This window comes from Eriocheir sinensis, chromosome 13 (genome assembly GCF_024679095.1).
Source record: "Eriocheir sinensis breed Jianghai 21 chromosome 13, ASM2467909v1, whole genome shotgun sequence".
NCBI classification, from domain to species: Eukaryota; Metazoa; Arthropoda; class Malacostraca; order Decapoda; family Varunidae; genus Eriocheir; species Eriocheir sinensis.
The window spans coordinates 23,611,905-23,630,125 of NC_066521.1; the positions used below are offsets into that span (position 1 = coordinate 23,611,905).

The window sequence follows — 18,221 nt, forward strand, 5'->3', positions numbered from 1 at the left end:
GTGAGGTATGGTTCGTTTATTGTAGTGCGGTATGGTTCGTTTACTGTGGTGCGGTGTGGCTCGTTAATTAAGGTGAGGTGTGGTTCATTTATTGTGGTGCGGTGTGGTTCGTTAATTAAGGTGAGGTATGGTTCGTTTATTGTAGTGCGGTATGGTTCGTTTACTGTGGTGCGGTGTGGCTCGTTAATTAAGGTGAGGTGTGGTTCATTTATTGTGGTGCGATGTGGCTATGCTGCTTTTACTTTCCCTACCACTGCACCAGACAAGGGTAAGGGGGAGGGGGTGGAGTCAAATTTTTTTATATCCGCCTCCACACCGTGTTAGAGTGTAAGAGTATTGATGGAATATATTTAGGTGCTGGGTGATACTGTGGTGCTCTCGTCGCGGCAACCCATTCTGCTTCTGCATAATAACCCATACTGCTGCATGACGCATAGCAACCTGTGTTTTTTTCCGCTGTTGCAACGACCCGTTCTGCTGCATGACGCAGCAAGCAACTCGGCAGTCACTAGAGATAAAATTCGCCTGTGCCACTTCTGCTGTCGCATAAACCCAGCGTTGCCAACTTGGCAACAACCCAACTAATGAATTTTCTGATCAAAGATCAAAGAGAGGATTAGGCCTTCAGGGGACACCTCTTAAATAAAAACGCGCCTGGGACTTTTACCTCAGAGGTGGTGTGGAAAATAAGTCCAATCACGAAAATAAGTATCTTATACTCCATGAAAGTGTCTCAGTCTTATGAGAACACAAAGGTTGAGAGGGCTCAAACATTCTGTTGTTTCCCGCATATGCTCCCATGTTAGCAGTAAGGGTACTAATTTCTGATCTCTGTACAAAACAACCAAATAATAAGGAAAAGAAAGTTGAATAAAATGTTTGCCTGCACTCTCCGTCAGCAGCGTAACAAGGGTTGAAAAAATGAGTTATTTATTACAGCCGCTGGCCAACGCCTTGACCCCAGAGGCTTTGTGTTTGTCTCCGCGTCCTCCGCACTACACTGCACAGAATCTGGCGAGCCTGGGTTGTGACAGCTATTTCCCAAAGCCTCCAAGGATACCAGTCAGGCTTATGAGTGTTTTTTGTGTTGTTGGGGAAGCCTTGTCTAGGCTCGCAAATCTACACCTGGAAATACTACTACCAACACAACCCATATGAAAGCCTTTCCTAAAACATAAAACCTCTATCATTGCCTTACCAGACGGAACCAAAGCTTACCAAATACCCAAAAATCTCTACTATTTGTGGTTTTAACTCATGGTATTGAATTTTCACTTATTTTTTATACTGATGTTAGTGTCCCTTATATGTCTTGTTGGGTCTATTATTTGTTCTATATATAAGGTATTGAATTTGCACTTATTTTTTATACTGTTTTTTTTTTTTGTTTTTTCCTATTGCGCCGGTAGGCATCTTCCCGGTGGGGCCTGATGGTCGGCCCAAGGCTTCTTCCAGGTGGGGCCTGATGGTCGGCCCAGCCCGTTCTGGCGCAGGCGAGTGTTTATAGTGGCGCCATCTTGCATTGGCTCATGCTGCCCCCTGGAACTCGTACTTGATTCGCTTGGACGGCTTCCTCTAGAGTCCGGATTGATGGGTGGTCTTCAGGACAGCATGTGGGTAGTTTTAAGCCACTCGGCGGTGACCGAAAAATCCGAGTGGTAGCGTGAGGATTCGAACCCGCGTCGTCCATCACGCGGCAAATGTGGGTCCAGTACGCTATCACTTCGGCCACCGCCTACCCATATGTTGTGTCATTGAGGGAGTGTTTGGATCTATCATTTTTTTGTTTTGGATGCCCCTTTATGGATCTAAATAATGACATCCACCTTAAAATAAATGTATGTGTCTGTGGTCATCCCAAAGCTGAAGGTTGGCATCTACTCCACTGGTTTTCATATGTTTTCTCGGACAGTTCAGATTATTAGCAAATGTTTTTACCCGTCCGCTGTGATTGGCACGGATTTCGCCTTCACTGGTAGCCTGGTAACATGTACTCCCAGATCATTCTTTGTCTCTGTGGTGGATAGTGGAGTGCTTCCCATGTGGTATTGGTGTGCTGGATATCCCTTCACTGGTAGCCTGGTAACATATGTACTCCCAGATCATTCTTTGTCTCTGTGGTGGATAGTGGAGTGCTTCCCATGTGGTACTGGTGTGCTGGATATCCCCTCCCAAGGTGCAGGACTATATATTTTTCTTCATTGAATTGTAGCAGCCACTTTTTGCTCCACTCCTGTAGCTTGGTGATGTCTTCTTGTAGGAAATCCACAGTGAAGGGTTTAAGCAAGTGAGATTTTACCCTCCCATGACCAGTGTACAGAAGGGACCCTGTAGTTGTTTGAAGGAATATTACCGGATTGATTAACTAGATGGTACATATTAGATTAGGGCAAAATATGAGAATGGGGGCAGGAGACTGGCTTCAACTAGAGGGTATAATATAGATTGACCTTGTATTTGTTTGAAGGAATATTACTGGACTTGGGAGAGAGGGTGGAGGGAGGAGGAGAAATATTGATAATAGACGATAATGGGAGTGATATAGTGATGATGGTGGTCAATGTAATAGTGATCCTTTATATGGTGATGAAGGGAATGGCGATGGGAAGGTGATAGGTACTGGTGATGATGATGGTTATGGTGATGTTATAGTGACGGAGGGATACTTGAAATGAGGCAGTGATGGTGATGCGTTATAATGATGGAGGGAGGGATGTGGCAGGTGGCTGGATGAGAGGTGAAGGGGGAAGGGGAGGTGAGGGGAAGAGGAGGAAGCGTGGGGGGTGAATGGGGAGAGGGAGGGAATGGGTAAGAAGGGAGAAGGGAGGGGATGGGGGAGGAGATGAATACATAGGAATACATAGGAAGAACAGACACCAGAAGACCTATCAGTCTATGGCGAGGGTGTCTGTATACTACCGGTACCACTAGTAATCTACGTGTGGTTGGACAGGACAGAAAAGATGAAGGGGTGAGAGGTGGAGAGGGGAAATGAGAGGGGTTGAGGGGTGCGAGGGCTGGCTGGGCTCTTCCCATTGTGTGGCCCCTCTTGACAGGCTGTGTGTGTGTGTGTGTGTGTGTGTGTGTGTGTGTGTGTGTGTGTGTGTGTGTGTGTGTGTGTGTGTGTGTTACTATTATCTATTAAATTGCATTTTTTTTTTCAATCCATCTTATTCTTCCTTTTCTTTTCTTTCTCATTCTTCTATTTATTTATTTATATTTGGGTCAAGCCTTTGGTCACCTCAATTACTCGATCGTTCATACGGAATTAAAAAGGATTTGATCGGACACACCTGGCCACGAGAGAGAGAGAGAGAGAGAGAGAGAGAGAGTAATCCCCTCTCCGTTGCACTTGTCGGGGTCAAGCCTTTGGTCACCTCATTTACTCGATCGTTCATACGGAATTAAAAAGGATTTGATCGGACACACCTGGCCACGAGAGAGAGAGAGAGAGAGAGAGAGAGATTGACAGCCTAGGAAAACACACACACACACACACACACACACACACACACACATCTTCCCGTTACCTACCTCTCCTTCCTTCCCTCCCCCTCCCCCTCTTCCTTTCCTCCTCTCCTTCCCTCCTTCCTCCCTAACCCCCTCCTCCTCTGAGTAAGCAATATGACTAACGAATGATTATGGCATTGGCTAATCACCTCCCCCCCCTTCCACGTCACGTCACGTGGGTTCAGGGGTTAGATATGAGGCGTTTAAGGGATAAGTTCACCAGCGATCGACGGCAACTTCCTGGAAAAAGTCCTGTTCACTCTTCTGTCAATCTTCGGAAATAAAAAAAGAAAAAAAAAAAGGAGCCCCGGTAAGTGCTGCCCCCTGTGAGCAAACACGCCTGGTATGCCATTCATTCAGCAGGGGACGAGGTGAGAATTCAAAGACCAAGTCGTGTTTTTTCGCCGTGCATTCAGGCTAATTTCGGGCTATTTCTGGGCGTTCGGGGCGTGGTACATTGCTTTTCCTGTAGCCACAAGGAACGTAGAGGTATAGGACGGTACGTGGAGGTGTTTCCATAGCCACAGACAGTACATAAAGCGATAATTCAACGTCTATATTGCCTACTCTCAGCCAAGAAGTCCCTCCCAGCGTACCCCGTGAACTCCCGTACGTGTGCTTGGGCGGTGTGTGGGCGTTTTGGGTGTGATACATTAGATTTCTAGCACTAATGAGGAAGCTGTAGGTATAATATTGTACGTGGAGGTCTTCTCATGGCCATAAACAGCTCATAAAGGGGTAAATTAGCGTATATACAGCCTCCCCTCCCGCCAGAAGCCCCGCCCAGCGAACCCTGTGAACTCCCGTGTGTTTGAGCTGTGTGTGGGCGTTTGGGCGTGATACATTAGTTTTCCATCACAGTTAAGGAAGCTGCAGGTATAATATTGTACGTGGAGGTCTTCCCATCGCCATAGACAGCTCATAAAAGGATAAATCAGCGTAAATCCAGCCTCCCCTCCCGCAGTCCTCACAAATGTTATTTATAGGGGTTGAACTCCTGCTCTTCCTTATATATGAACCCTTGCCTATATCCTGGCCCTGGCTAGAGAGATATTTATAGTGTCATAATCTTGAGTATAGCTTTGATATGATTCAGTCCTCGATATATGTTTCCTTACCGGCTGCCTCCCCTCACGTATATCTTTTATAGGGGTTAAATTCCTGTTCATCCATACCTAAATGATTGACCTATGCTTATATCCAATGGCCCTGGAGCTACTGGTTAAATACTAGTGGACTGGATAAACTGTATATGGCTGGGAGGTCACGCTAATTAAGAAGCTGGAAAAAGGGGAAATGACTCAAGGATTAACGAGTACAGTTTTCTTTATAAATTGAGTCCAAGCAGGGGATAGTGTCAGCTGGGTGGCTTAATTAAACTGGAGGGTCTGATATGAATGCTATGAATTTGGACATGTTAAAATTTGCATATCTTTCAATGGAACCATATACCTATTACCTGTGAGGGTCAAGCAGTACAGTTTCCCATACAAGTTAGGTTACAGAATATATATAATAGCTTTGTATGATTAACTTGCGGACAAAACAAGGTCACAGTAACAAAGGAATATCTCTCCAGGGTCAAGAAGTACAGTTTCCCATGCAAGTTAGGTTACAAGATGGTGCCAACTTGAAGGTATGATAGAAAAGCTAGGAGTTTTGAACCTTATAAAAAATGTCTTCAATCTTATATGTCTGAAGGGTAAAAAGATCAGTCTCCCGTACAGAAGTGGATGAGTGGAATGGTCAAGAAAGGGGAGGTGTGGAGTGCCCGGCTAATGATTGAAGGGGAATTTAGGTAGATATAGACAAGGAAACAGAACTCCCAGCTTAATTCACCCCTTGGAGACTGGAATAGCTTAATATTTGTGGGGGTCTAACCTAACTCCCAGCTTAACTCAGCCCTTGGAAACTGCAAATAGCTTAAATTCATGTGAGGATCTAACCTAACTCCCAGCTTAACTCAGCCCTTGGAAACTGCAAATAGCTTAAATTCATGTGAGGATCTAACCTAACTCCCAGCTTAACTCAGCCCTTGGAAACTGCAAATAGCTTAAATTCATGTGAGGATCTAACCTAACTCCCAGCTTAACTCAGCCCTTGGAAACTGGAAATAGCTTAAATTCATGTGAGGATCTAACCTAACTCCCAGCTTAACTCAGCCCTTGGAAATAAGTGATTCTACATTAATCCGATGGCTCCAAAACGTTGCATTTCAACTCTAGTTAATATATTGAGCAGAAGGAAGTGACGGCCGAGCTTGTTTTTAAAGGAAATCAATCGTGTGACCACTGAAGGAAGGCAGGGAGCTTATTCCATTCTCGCACTACAACGTTGATGAAGAAAAATTTGGTTCAGTCTGAATTTGCTTGTCTACATTTGAGTTTTACGCCTTAATTTGTTCCTCGTACGCAAAGTGTCATCGATCATAAACAATATTGATCTGTCTACATTCGTGAAACATATGGAGCCAAGCTCAGCAAATTCAGCATGGCCCAGAATTTCTTTAAGTCGGCATGGTCTGAAGTCAGCATGGCCTAGCTGGCTCGATCCCCCAACTCAGCATGTCGGTACAGGAAGCTTTTTTGTAGCGATATGCTTAATTCAACTCAGCCTATGACCTTTTCTGAGCTCAGCATACTACTACTACTACTACTACTACTACTACTACTACTACTACTACTACTACTACTACTACTACTACTACTACTACTATTACTACTACTACTACTACTATTACTACTACTACTACTACTACTACTACTACTATTACTACTACTACTACTACTACTACTACTACTACTACTACTACTACTATTACTACTACTACTACTACTACTACTACTACTACTACTACTACTACTACTACTACTATTACTACTACTACTACTATTACCAGGGGTTTAATTATGAACAAGTCAGCAATGCTCACTCAGGATGGTGCCTAGCTGTTTCTCAATGCTGATCCTATTTTGAACTCAGCATGCATTAAAGAGTTACTGATTTCAGTCTGTATAGCCACTCTGAGCTCAGCATGGTGGTCTATATATGACAGCATGATCGTTTTCTTGATATACTGAGTTCGGAGTTCAACATGGATTTAAGTTAAGATTAGCATATGAGTCAGCATGGCCATAAGTTTAAATCAGCTTGCATAAGATCGAGTCAGCATGGCTATCTCTTTCAATGTTGAGTTTTTATAGGCTCAGCATAGGAGTTATACAAGTGAACAATGCCGTCATTGAACTCAACTTACTGCATATTGTGACCTTTATTTCAAGTCAGCATGCATCATGAAGTCAGCATGTGACCGTAAGTTTAAATCAGCTTGATAGCATAAGATATAGCATTTCAGCATATATCCTTCAACTTAATATCAACTAGAGTAGAAATGCAACGTTTTGGAGTCTTCTGATTAATGTAAAATCACTTAGGTTTAAGGACAGACCACCAAGTCTGGACCATGGGGTCTATGTGGTCTGATTTTCTATGTAAATCTATGTAAAGGTTGGAACAATTAGTTTTGAGGTACAACAATGCGTTTTCCTGTTCCAACGTCCATCTTCCCTTATTAAATATTTCCAAGCCATTATTTACACGGTTTTAGGTTTAATTAAAGAGAAAAAGCGATATAATTACCAGTTTATACAGGAAGAAACGTTGTAACCAATGGCTTTAAGATCTAATAAATACGTGATTCATTTCCCTTCCTCCCTCCCTCTATCTCCCTCTCCCTCCCTCCCTCCCTCCATGCTTCACGTAAGGGAGACTACTAAGTGTATTAAGAACTCCCTGAAGCCATTATTCCCACATATAAGCTCATTACATCATATTGTAAGCCCGTGCTGAAGAGTGATAGGATTTTATACTTTCTGCAGTTTCGTTCACAACATTTGCCGAGACCCAGACCCAGACCAACCCATTAATAACGAATAATAATGATTCCAAGGCCTTACCGCTGTTATTAAGGCCCCGGCAGGACTTAGTTGGGGTTTACTAATGACAGGACACGCGATAAAAGGGCAAAGGGGCAGTTAAATAGAGTAATTAATGTTTCCGAGGTTAAACTAAAACTATTTATGTCAGCGATAATATACCTAAGCACTGCAAAAAAAGCCCTATTAATTAAACATTTCGACCCTATCTCTAAATAAATCTAGTTATTGGAGCGGAGAAGACAGTTCCAGGGTCATTTAATTCAAGTACGAGAATCTATTGAGCTGGCAGGAAACAGCTCGCAGCCGGAAAATAGCTCGCAAAGGGGACTTGGAACAATGCTTAATTTTCAATATATCACTCACTGCTATCGTTTAACTGTCCCTTTGCGACTTCAATACACTGCAAATACATCAGATAAACACTTAAAATCAGTAGAAGGCTTTAAAACAAACACATAGGAGATTACATAGGAGGAACTACTCTGAGCTGATACTCACTCCTGGTTTGGGCAATCTCAACGCTTATATATAGATCACAGGTGGTTAAAGAGACATAAATCAAGGCAAATTAAGACGTTTTTTGCTGTCTTTACCCCATTGGACATGTGTAGTGGCTAGTATCGAGACTTATTTCCCCGAGGAGGCATTTCTCGCACACACCCGGTCCCAGCCGTGGAGGGAGGAGGCTGGTGTGTTATTTTTGTGTTTTTTGAAGCGAATTATCCTGTTGCCGAGGGAGCCATGCACCTGGAAACGGTAAATAGTCCCTTGTGATTGTTTTGGGTGGGTGAGGGTAGTGAATGAAGGCTTGTAATAGGTGAAAATAGGGAAAATGTATCGGTGGGGGTGAGAGGTGGATTTAAATGGCCGCCGTGGTCGTTCAGAAGTTCATCGTTTTTTACTGATTTCCGGTAAAGTAGAGTACGTAGCGGCACGGGGCTTGAGGGGCATGGCGACACGTGCATTGCATTCCTGTGTGTGAGGTTGGAGAGCGGGATATAAGCCGGTAAGGTCAGAAAGGTCACTTATATAACTGGCTTGGGGTGTCCGGCTCCATATATGACCTTAATTATTAATGACCTCTAAGACCTTCGGGCACTATGATAGGGAGAACTGAGATGAATGACCTAATTTATGGGGTCAAAGGAGGTGTGAGTGTCTTAAATATTGAATTATGGGCGTTTAGCGGTGAGGTCATAATGGCGTAACCGGCGGATGGAGCGAACCATATGTGACGTATTATCTCAGTTATCAATAACACCTAAGAACTTTGAACACTATGATAGGGAGAACTAAGCTGAATGACCTAATGTATGGGGTCAAATGAGGTGTGAGTGTCTTAGATATTGAATTATGGGCGTTTAGCGGTGAGGTCATAAGGGCGTAACCGGCGGATGGGAGCGAACCATACGTGACCTTATATCCGTGAGTTTTGACCAGTGTAAGATGCCTGGGTACTCCTATATTAAGGGTTAGGGTGTATTTGTGTTGTATTATTGCAGATATGAGGTTTGGGTTGTGTTACTCAGGAAATATTGAAGGTTAACGTGAGCTAGAAGTGATTTAAGGGTGACTCGTCTAGCGGGCGGGGTGAATTTTACGAATTTTTCAGATTTATTTATTTCAGTGTTATTTCTCTTGATTTTTTTGCGTTTTCATCGTCATGGTTGTGATTTCATGTGTGTCTGAGGTGGTATTGATGGTGATTGTGGTGATATTAGGTGATGCATGTGGTGGTGATGACCCGGGGTGGTGAACCTATTAACTCTAAGGGGAATATGTAGGTTAGCGTTGTTGCCTTGACCACATGTGCTTACCCTAGACCATCAGGTGTCATTCTAGAGTTATACATGCTCCTGGTACTGCGAAGGCTGGCATGAACCTATATTTTGCCTGTCAATATTTACTTTGCTCTCACAGGAGGTTAAGGTTAAAATCTAAGTTTAATCCAAGGTTAGGATAACTTAGCGATGACCAGTATCATATCCTAGACCTGGGGGCTTCGTGGTGCAGTGGTTAGCAGTTAGCACACTCGGCTCACAACCGAGAGAGCCTGGGTTCGATTCCCGGGCAGAGTGGAAAAATTTGGGAGGCTTTTCCGATACCCTACGCCCCTGTCCACCCAGCAGTGTACCAGGTATTAATCGGGGGTTGTGTCCCGTCTCCTGGGATCTGTTCCCTTCTTTAATTCCTTCCCCTCCTGTCTCTCTCCGGCATATGACCACAGATGTTGCGCCGACTAAATGAAATTTTCCAATTTTTTTATCCTAGACCATCGGGTGTTATTCTAGAGGTCTGCTCATGGTACCGTGAGGGCCGGAATTGACCTATTTTGTCTGTCAATTTTTATCTTGCTCTCACAGGAGGTTACGTTAAAATCTAAGTTTAATCCAAGGTTAGGATAACTTAGTGCTGACCGGGCATTTTTTTTGTTAATGTTTCCGATATTTTTCAGCCCTTGAATATATAAATAAGTGTGAAGTGATGAGACTTGGGTATTTTTTCTGGAATAACACCCACTTGTTTAGGATATATAGGCAGGATAGGCCTCTCACCACACTGCCGTTGATGTCACTGGCGGGAGAGGTGGCTACGGTCATCTCCATACTCACCGCCTCTTAAAATATTGTCTTGGGGTGCAACGCAGTATATATTTGTTTTATTTCATTGTGGTAGTAGAGCGCACGGCAGGTACGGTTAACCCGGTAGCTGTGGGGATCATGTTTCTCAACTCGGTAGCAGCGACACATCAAATTTGTGGCTTTACCGTGTAGCAGTGATGGGCCAAACCTGTGTCTTTACCGTGTAGCAGTGACGAGCCAAATTTGTGGCTTTACCATGTAGCAGCGATGGGCCAAACCTGTGTCTTTACCATATAGCAGCGACGGGCCAAATTTGTGGCTTAACCGTGTAGCAGCGACGGGCCAAATTTGTGTCTTTACCGTGTAGCAGCGACGGGCCAAATTTGTGGCTTTATCGTGTAGCAGCGACGGGCCAAATTTGTGCCGTGATATAAACCCCCCAAAATAGATGATACATAATCTGGTCACAAATGCTTTATATATAATATGAAATGGTTTGTGTGAGGGGTGATTTTTTTCCATTTTTCTCACTTGGAGGGACCATTAAGAAACATGATCCCTGCTGCTACCACTGGGTTAAAGGCCCTTCCCTCTAAGCGAGAAAAATGAGAAAAAAATCATCACTCACACAAACCACTTCATAATATATATCAATTCATTTGTGATGAGTTTATGCATCATCCATTTTTTTTTTATTTTTTACGTCTTGGCCTATTGCCGGGGTAGGCTTCTTCCCGTGGATCCTAATGGTTGATGGTGGGGTTTATATCCTTCTTAATATATCAAGTTACATATCATGGCAAGAATTTGGCCCGTCGCTGGTACACTGTAAAGCCACAAATTTGGGCCCTTGTTACTACCAGGTTAAGTTAGGTCTTGTTAGGATAGCTCAGCGAGTTTGGGCAGGTTAGGATAGCTAAGATTTAATTCTCTAAATATATGGTCTTGGGGGGGACACACCTGGAGATACATTTCTGTTTATATTGTGTTTTGATAGTGGCTTGCTAAGACTAGATTAGTTTCATTAAAGTTTGGGCAGGTTAGGATAGCTTAGATTTAATTCTCTAAATATATGGTCTTGGGGGGGACACACCTGGAGATATATTTATGTTTATATTGTTTTGACAGTGGCTTGCTAAGGCTAGATTAGTTTCATTAAAGTTTGGTTAAGTTAGGATGACTTAGATTTAATTCTCTTTATATATAGTCTGGGATGACACATTGAGGCATATGTTTTTACTTTTTGCATATTTGGCGTCGGAACACAGGCTGGGGAAGGAGACGGTGGCTGAGTGGTTAGCGTGCCGGTCCTGCGTTCACTGCGTCATGGATGATGAGGGTTTGAATCAGTCGCTGCCACAGACTACTTGTCCTGAAGACCACCACCATCATCCTGGACTGTATGGGACTGTCCAAGGGAAAGCAAGATGGGGCCGCTATAAACACTTGCCGGCTTGGGCCCACCACCAGGCCCAGCCAAGGGAGGTAAGGAAAAAAAGTATGGCTAGGTTTGAATAAGTTTTAGGTTAGAATAGCGTAGTATTAAATTATCTTGTAATTATTATTATTGTCCTTAATATCATTCCTATTGCAACTCATGTTAATGGAGAGGTATCTTGTATGCCCCCTGGACGTGACTCGTTCACCCTCCATCTCGGACGATATGTCGGGTTAGCTTCACGTTGGTGGTCGGGTGTAGTTCCGGTGCCCTGAGAATAGGGGAACCACCTGCTAAACCCTGGGCGAAGCCTGCACCTCAAGCATGGCCAGCAGTTGCGGAGTCTCCAAACAACTGTAACACTTTGACTTGTGTTTCATATCTTTATCATCTCTACTTGTTAGTAAGATAACTTCAATTCTGTAAAAAATAACATGTAAGATGGTTCTTACGTAAATAGTTTTTTTGAGATATGAGACACGTTAATGGATTTACATTAATTTCAATGGGGAAATTCATTTTGGTTTTCGAGTGTTTTGGTGTGCGAGGAATATTCTTGAATGAATTAAACTCGTAAATCGAGGTTTGATTATATGTACTCCATAAATAGCTAACATAACAGATCGCAGGTCATCGCTAGGTCTGTAAACAATGGGGGGGTTCCCCGGGCCAAGCCACAGGGCTCAAGTTAAGAGTCCATGGACTATAGCTAACTAAACTACCTGATAACTAACTAAACTGACCCCCCCTCCCTTCCCCCTTCGCACTAAGAGCAAGGTCTCCAGCGGACTGCTTCAGCTTTCAAACACATCGCTGAGTTGAGTGTGGTCCCCCGCATGCAGCCCTAGGGGGCTTCGTGGTTCAGTGGTTAGCACACTCGGCTCACAACTGAGAGAGCCCGGGTTTGATTCCCGGGCGGAGTGGAAAAATTTGGGCGGCTTTTCCAATACCCTACGCCCCTGTCCACCCAGCAGTGTACCAGGTATTAATCGGGGGCTGTGTCCCGTCTCCTGGGATCTGTTCCCTTCTCCTATAATTCCTTCCCTTCTGTCTCTCTCCGGCATATGACCACAGATGTTGCGCTGTCCACTAAACAAAACTTTCCACTTTCCCGCTGCTACCACCACCAGGTTAATGATAAATATAAATGAATCTCATTATTGGGGACCAGGAGACAGATTTTGTGTTGGGAGTCAGTAAATATAAGAGGCTGAGTACAACAGTCTGGCAATGTTGGCACTGCCTCAAAGTATAGGCCTGGCTGTATGTATAGAGTTATGAGGGCATTGAGGGGAGAGAGAGAGAGAGGGAGGGTGTAGAGGAAGAAAAGTATGTAAAAAAACAAATATGAGAGAGAGAGTATCAATTAATTATCTTATATTATACAGCCCTTGATAGAGAGAGAGATTTTATAATATATTATCCCATGCTGTCTTTCCCAGTACAAGACTTTGAGAGTGGACACATATTTGCAGGTTGGTGTAGCAGTGCCGGGAGGTTCCATAACACAGGGCACTCCTCACCTCAACAACAGTCTCTTCACCGACAAGTAATTCTTCACCAACAAGCTTTTCAGCAGCTTGGAGGAATAGGTAAGCTTTCTCTACTCATTTCCTGCCCTGCCTTCATTACCCCCGCCAGAAGCCCCCAAAGGGTGAACCCGTTATATTGAGCTGTAAAATGTTCAGCTCACTTAGTAACCCAGTGTGTTGTAAAATGTTCAGTACATCCCCTTGCTTAGAGGGAAAGGCCTTTTAACCCAGTGGTTGTAGCAGCAGGGATCATGTTTCTTTATGGTCCCTCTAAGCGAGAAAAATGAGAAAAAATCACCCCTCACACAAACCATTTCATAATACATATCAAAGCATTTGTGATCAGTTTACACATCATCTATTTTTGGGGGTTTAAATCATGGCACAAATTTGGCCCGTCGCTGCTACACGGTAAAGCCACAAATTTGGCCCGTTGCTGCTACACGGTAAAGCCACAAATTTGTCCCGTTGCTGCTACACGGTAAAGCCACAAATTTGGCCCGTTGCTGCTACACGGTAAAGCCACAAATTTGTCCCGTTGCTGCTACACGGTAAAGCCACAAATTTGTCCCATTGCTGCTACACGGTAAAGCCACAAATTTGGCCCGTCGCTGCTACACGGTAAAGCCACAAATTTGTCCCGTTGCTGCTACACGGTAAAGCCACAAATTTGGCCCATTGCTGCTACATGGTAAAGCCACAAATTTGGCTTTACCGAGAGAGAGAGAGAGAGAGAGAGAGAGAGAGAGAGAGAGAGAGAGAGAGAAATTCCTTCACATTGAAATTAAATAAAATAAATTACACACACACACACACACACACACACACACACACACACACACACACACACTCTGCATTAATTACACATGTATATAAGCCCAGCAAAACTTGTTATTACTATTATCATTCTTCTTCTTATTCTTATTCTTATTCTTATTATTATTAATATTATTATTATTAGGTCTGACAAGAGGTTATTAGCTCAAAAAATGAATTATCAACTGTTTATTAATTTTAGAGACAAGAGGAGGAGGAGGAAGAAGAGGAGGAGGAAGATTAGGAGGAGGAGGACTTTGAAGACTGACAGACAGACATCATTCCAGTGGTGAGTTAAGTTAGTTTCCTTCCCTTCCTTCCTTCCTTCCTTCCTTCCTTCCTTCCTTCTTTCTTTCCTCCCTTCCTTCCTTCCTAACTTCCTCCCTCCCTTCCTCCCTTCCTCCCTTCCTTCCTTCCTCTTTTCCTTCCTTCCTTCCTAACTTACTTCCTCCCTTCCTTCCTTCCTTCCTCCCTTCCTTCCTTCCTTCCTTCCTTCCTCCCTTCCTTCCTTCCTTCTCTTGGATAGGTTAGGATAAAAGGCCGGATTATTAGTTCGCCAAAAGATCACTTCTGCTTATAACAAGTTTTCAGCCATAATCTCAACATAATCATCATGTATTATATATAAAAATGCAATGCGGTATCTAGGGTTTTCCTGGTCAAGGCTCCTAATCCTCGAAGATCTGTTTTTCCCTATTTCTCCTAAATAGTTGGTCAGAAGATATTCACAATCATTGATTTAAGACCTTTATTCTTCCTTCACTTGTGGTAGCGTTGAACTAATTCTCATTCAGATTACATCAGGCAAGAAAAATATCCTTTTGGTAGCGTTGAAGACTTAATTACAGTAGTCAATAATGGCCGAATTAATCCCTTGATCCTCTCAACTCATTCACCAGAATACAATAATGGGCGTTAGGCTTGTTTGGATGTTACACGGGTTTACAGTCTCCTTCACCTAGCGAGGGTGATATTTTTTTTTTTTTTTTACGTCGCTGCCTGTTGCGCCGGTAGGCATCTTCCTGGTGGGGCCTGATGGTCGGCCCAAGGCTTCTTCCAGGTGGGGCCTGATGGTTGGCCCAGCCCGTCCTGGCGCAGGCGAGTGTTTATAGTGGCGCCATCTTGCATTGGCTCATGCTGCCCCCCGGAACTCGTTCTTGATTCGCTTGGACGGCTTCCTCTAGAGTCCGGGTTGATGGGTGGTCTTCAGGACAGCATGTGGGTAGTTTTAAGCCACTCGGCGGTGGCTGAAAAATCCGAGTGGTAGCGTGGGGATTCGAACCCGCGTCGTCCATCACGCGGTGAATGTGGGCCCAGTACTCTACCAATTCGGCCACCGCCTACCACAAACGTGGCACGAAAAACAGTTCACTGGTGCTCACATGGGCATAAACAATCTTCTTACAATCTCCTATATCCTTAGTAAAATATAGCCTAACCAGCAGACAAAGGGGACGAACCAGGTGGTTACATCCTCGTTAAAGAGAAATACTGCACAGCCCTGCTACTCCGTGGACTAAACACCCTACGTAGTCAATACGTGTCATACCGAACACACCCGAGACACGCGTGACAGACCCTTTATCTCCTCACTTCCCTGTCCGGGGGAAGAGCCAAGGCGTGTCTGTTAGTGTTTGCACCGCACAAATACAATAATGAGAAAATATATCTATAATATGAACAGGAATTACTTCACCTCAGAGAGACGCACCTGTCCGGGGGAAGAGCCAAGGCGTGTCTGTTGGTGTTTGCTGGGTGGGGCTCCCTACGCAGCCGCTGCCCAGTTCACATCCCTCCCCAGATTTAATTCGAACCCTGATTTGTTCAACCTTGCAACAACCGTCTACGGTACTTTACTCGTCGCATGATATTGGTATAATGGTTCCCCTGAATAGCAAGGTGAAAAATTCTAACTAGAAGCTACTATCTTGTATTAAAATTATGCCCATTATCTCGTATGGAACCGATCACCTACTTTCTGCAGGCGTCAACATGTATGTCTGTCTGTCTGTCCGTCTGTCTCGGGGGTGTGAGCATCACGCAATAATAATTCAATGTTACTAATAATTCTTACATTAACTTAAATGCTACTTACATTAACTTAACATTACTTACCCATACTTAATACTACGTCCCGGCACTACAATATGACCACAGATGTTCCCTTCTCCTATAATTCCTTCCCCTTCTGTCTCTCTCCGGCATATGACCACAGATGTTCCCTTCTCCTATAATTCCTTCCCCTTCTGTCTCTCTCCGGCATATGACCATAGATGTTCCCTTCTCCTATAATTCCTTCCCCTCCTGTCTCTCTCCGGCATATGACCATAGATGTTCCCTTCTCCTATAATTCCTTCCCCTTCTGTCTCTCTCCAGCATATGACCACAGATGTTCCCTTCTCCTATAATTCCTTCCCCTCCTGTCTTTTGCTGGCATATGACCACAGATGTTCCCTTCTCCTATAATTCCTTCCCCTCCTGCCTCTCTCCGGCATATGACCAAGGATGTCACTAAACCAAACTTTCCTTCCACCCATGAAAACCTGGTTAACTTTGTCTGTGTAAACAGTGGTAATGGGAGCCCAATATGTTGAAGAAGATACAGTCATCCTGGAGGTAGTTTTAAAATGTTTCTGCACCTTGAACAGTAACATGGATACCTAGTGACTATTCTCTGTGGCGGCCTCGGGAAGCAATGCCAGGAAAATGATTATTATGTTGGTAAAGATAGGAGAGTTTGTAAATATTTGACCCTGTGTCTCGGCAAGGCTCTGACCCTGCCCCCTGTGTTGACCCTCTGGTGGTAGTGACTGTGTGGAAGGAAGGAAGGAAGGAAGGAAGGGTTGAAAGTTTAAAGGAATTTAATATTATATGTAAAATGCATCTTCAGGTTGACACAAATACTAATTCCTTACTTATATTATAGATGGAAGAGGAAGAGGAAGAGGAAGAGGAGGAGGAGGACACAGGAATTTCTTGGTGAGTGTTATTTTTATTTCTTTGTTCCATTTATCAATATTTTTCTTTGTTTCCTTTTTTCTACTTCATACTCATTTTCTTACAAAAAGGAAGGAACGAAGAGAGAGAGAGAGAGAGAGAGAGAGAGAGAGAGAGAAGGAGAGAGAGAGAGAGAGAGAGAGAGAGGGAGGAAGAGAGGAAGGAAGGAAGGATGGGAGGAAGGAAGGAAAGAGGGAGAAGAAAGAAGGAAGGAAGGAAAGGAGGAAGAAGGGAAGGAAGGAAGAGAGGAAGGAAGGAAGGAAGGAAAGGAAGAGAGGAAGGAAGGAAGCAAGGCAGGGAGGAAGGATAGAGAGAGAAAGGAAGGAAGGGAGGAAGGAGAGAGGAAAGAAGGAAGGAAGGAAGGGAGGAAGGAAGGAAGGAAGGGAGGGAGGAAAGAAGGAAGGAAGGGAGAGGAAGGAAAGGAAGGGAAGGAAGGAGGAAGGAAGGAAGGAAAAGAGGGATAGGAAAGAAGGAAGGAAAGAAGGAAGGAAGGGGGAAGGAAGGAAGAAAGGAAGGAGAGGAAAGAAGGAAGGAAAGAAGGAAGGAAGGAAGAGAGGAAAGAAGAAAGGAAGGAGAGGAAAGAAGGAAGGAAAGAAGGAAGAGAGGAAGGAAGGAAGGAAGGAAGGAAGGAAGGAAAGGAAGGAAGGAAGAGAGGGAGAGGAAAGACGGAAGGAAGGAAGGGAAGGAAGGAAGGAAAGAGGGAGAGGAAAGAAGGAAGGAAGGAAGGTGGGAGAGAGGGAAGGAAGGAAAAGAGGAAGGAAGAAGGAAAGGAAGGAAGGAAGGATAGGGAAGGAAGGAAGGAAGGAAGGAAGGAAGGAAGGAAGGAAGGAGGAAGGAAGGAAGGGAGGGAAGGAAGGAAGGAAAAAGAGGGAGGAAAGAAGGAAGGAAGGAAGGAAGGAAGGGAGGGAAGGAAGGGGAAGGAAGGAAGGAGGGAAGGAAGGAAGGAAAAGGGAGAGGAAAGGAAGGAAGGAAGGAGGAAGGAAGGAAAAAGGGGAAGGAAGGAAGGAAGGAGGGAAGGAAGGAAGGAAAAAGAGGGATAGGAAAGAAGGAAGGAAGGAAGGGAGGGAAGGACGGAAGGAAAGAGGGAGAGGAAAGAAGGAAGGAAGGAAGGAAAAAGAGGGAGAGGAAAGAATGAAGGAAGGAAGGAAGGAAGGAAGGAAGGAAGGGAGGAAGGAATGAAGGAAGGAAGGGAGGAAGGAAGGAAGGTAGGAAGAGAGAAAGGGAAGGAAGGAAGGAAGGAAGAGAGGAAGGGAGGAAGGAAGGGAGGAAAGAAGGAAGGAAGGAGGAGAGGAAAGGAAGGAAGGAGTGAAGGAGACAGATAGGAAGCAAGGAAGGAAGGAAGAGATTATATATATTTGACAAGGCTTTCCTTGGAGTTGTGGGCATTTCCAGGGGTAGTTTCATGACC

At 44.2% G+C, this 18,221-nt stretch overlaps 1 long non-coding RNA gene across 2 annotated transcripts; it reads left to right on the forward strand.

Moving 5' to 3' along the window:
- Positions 1-7,541: 7,541 nt before the first annotated feature.
- Positions 7,542-16,761, forward strand: LOC126998249 (uncharacterized). 2 transcript variants are annotated; one of them, XR_007752727.1, is made up of 5 exons: positions 7,542-8,204; positions 11,299-11,515; positions 12,944-13,060; positions 14,019-14,105; positions 16,743-16,761. It is a non-coding gene; the product is annotated as an uncharacterized LOC126998249 (long non-coding RNA). The 2 variants fall into 2 exon arrangements; XR_007752728.1 differs by lacking the exon at positions 14,019-14,105 and having other exon boundaries at positions 7,554-8,204.
- Positions 16,762-18,221: the final 1,460 nt, after the last annotated feature.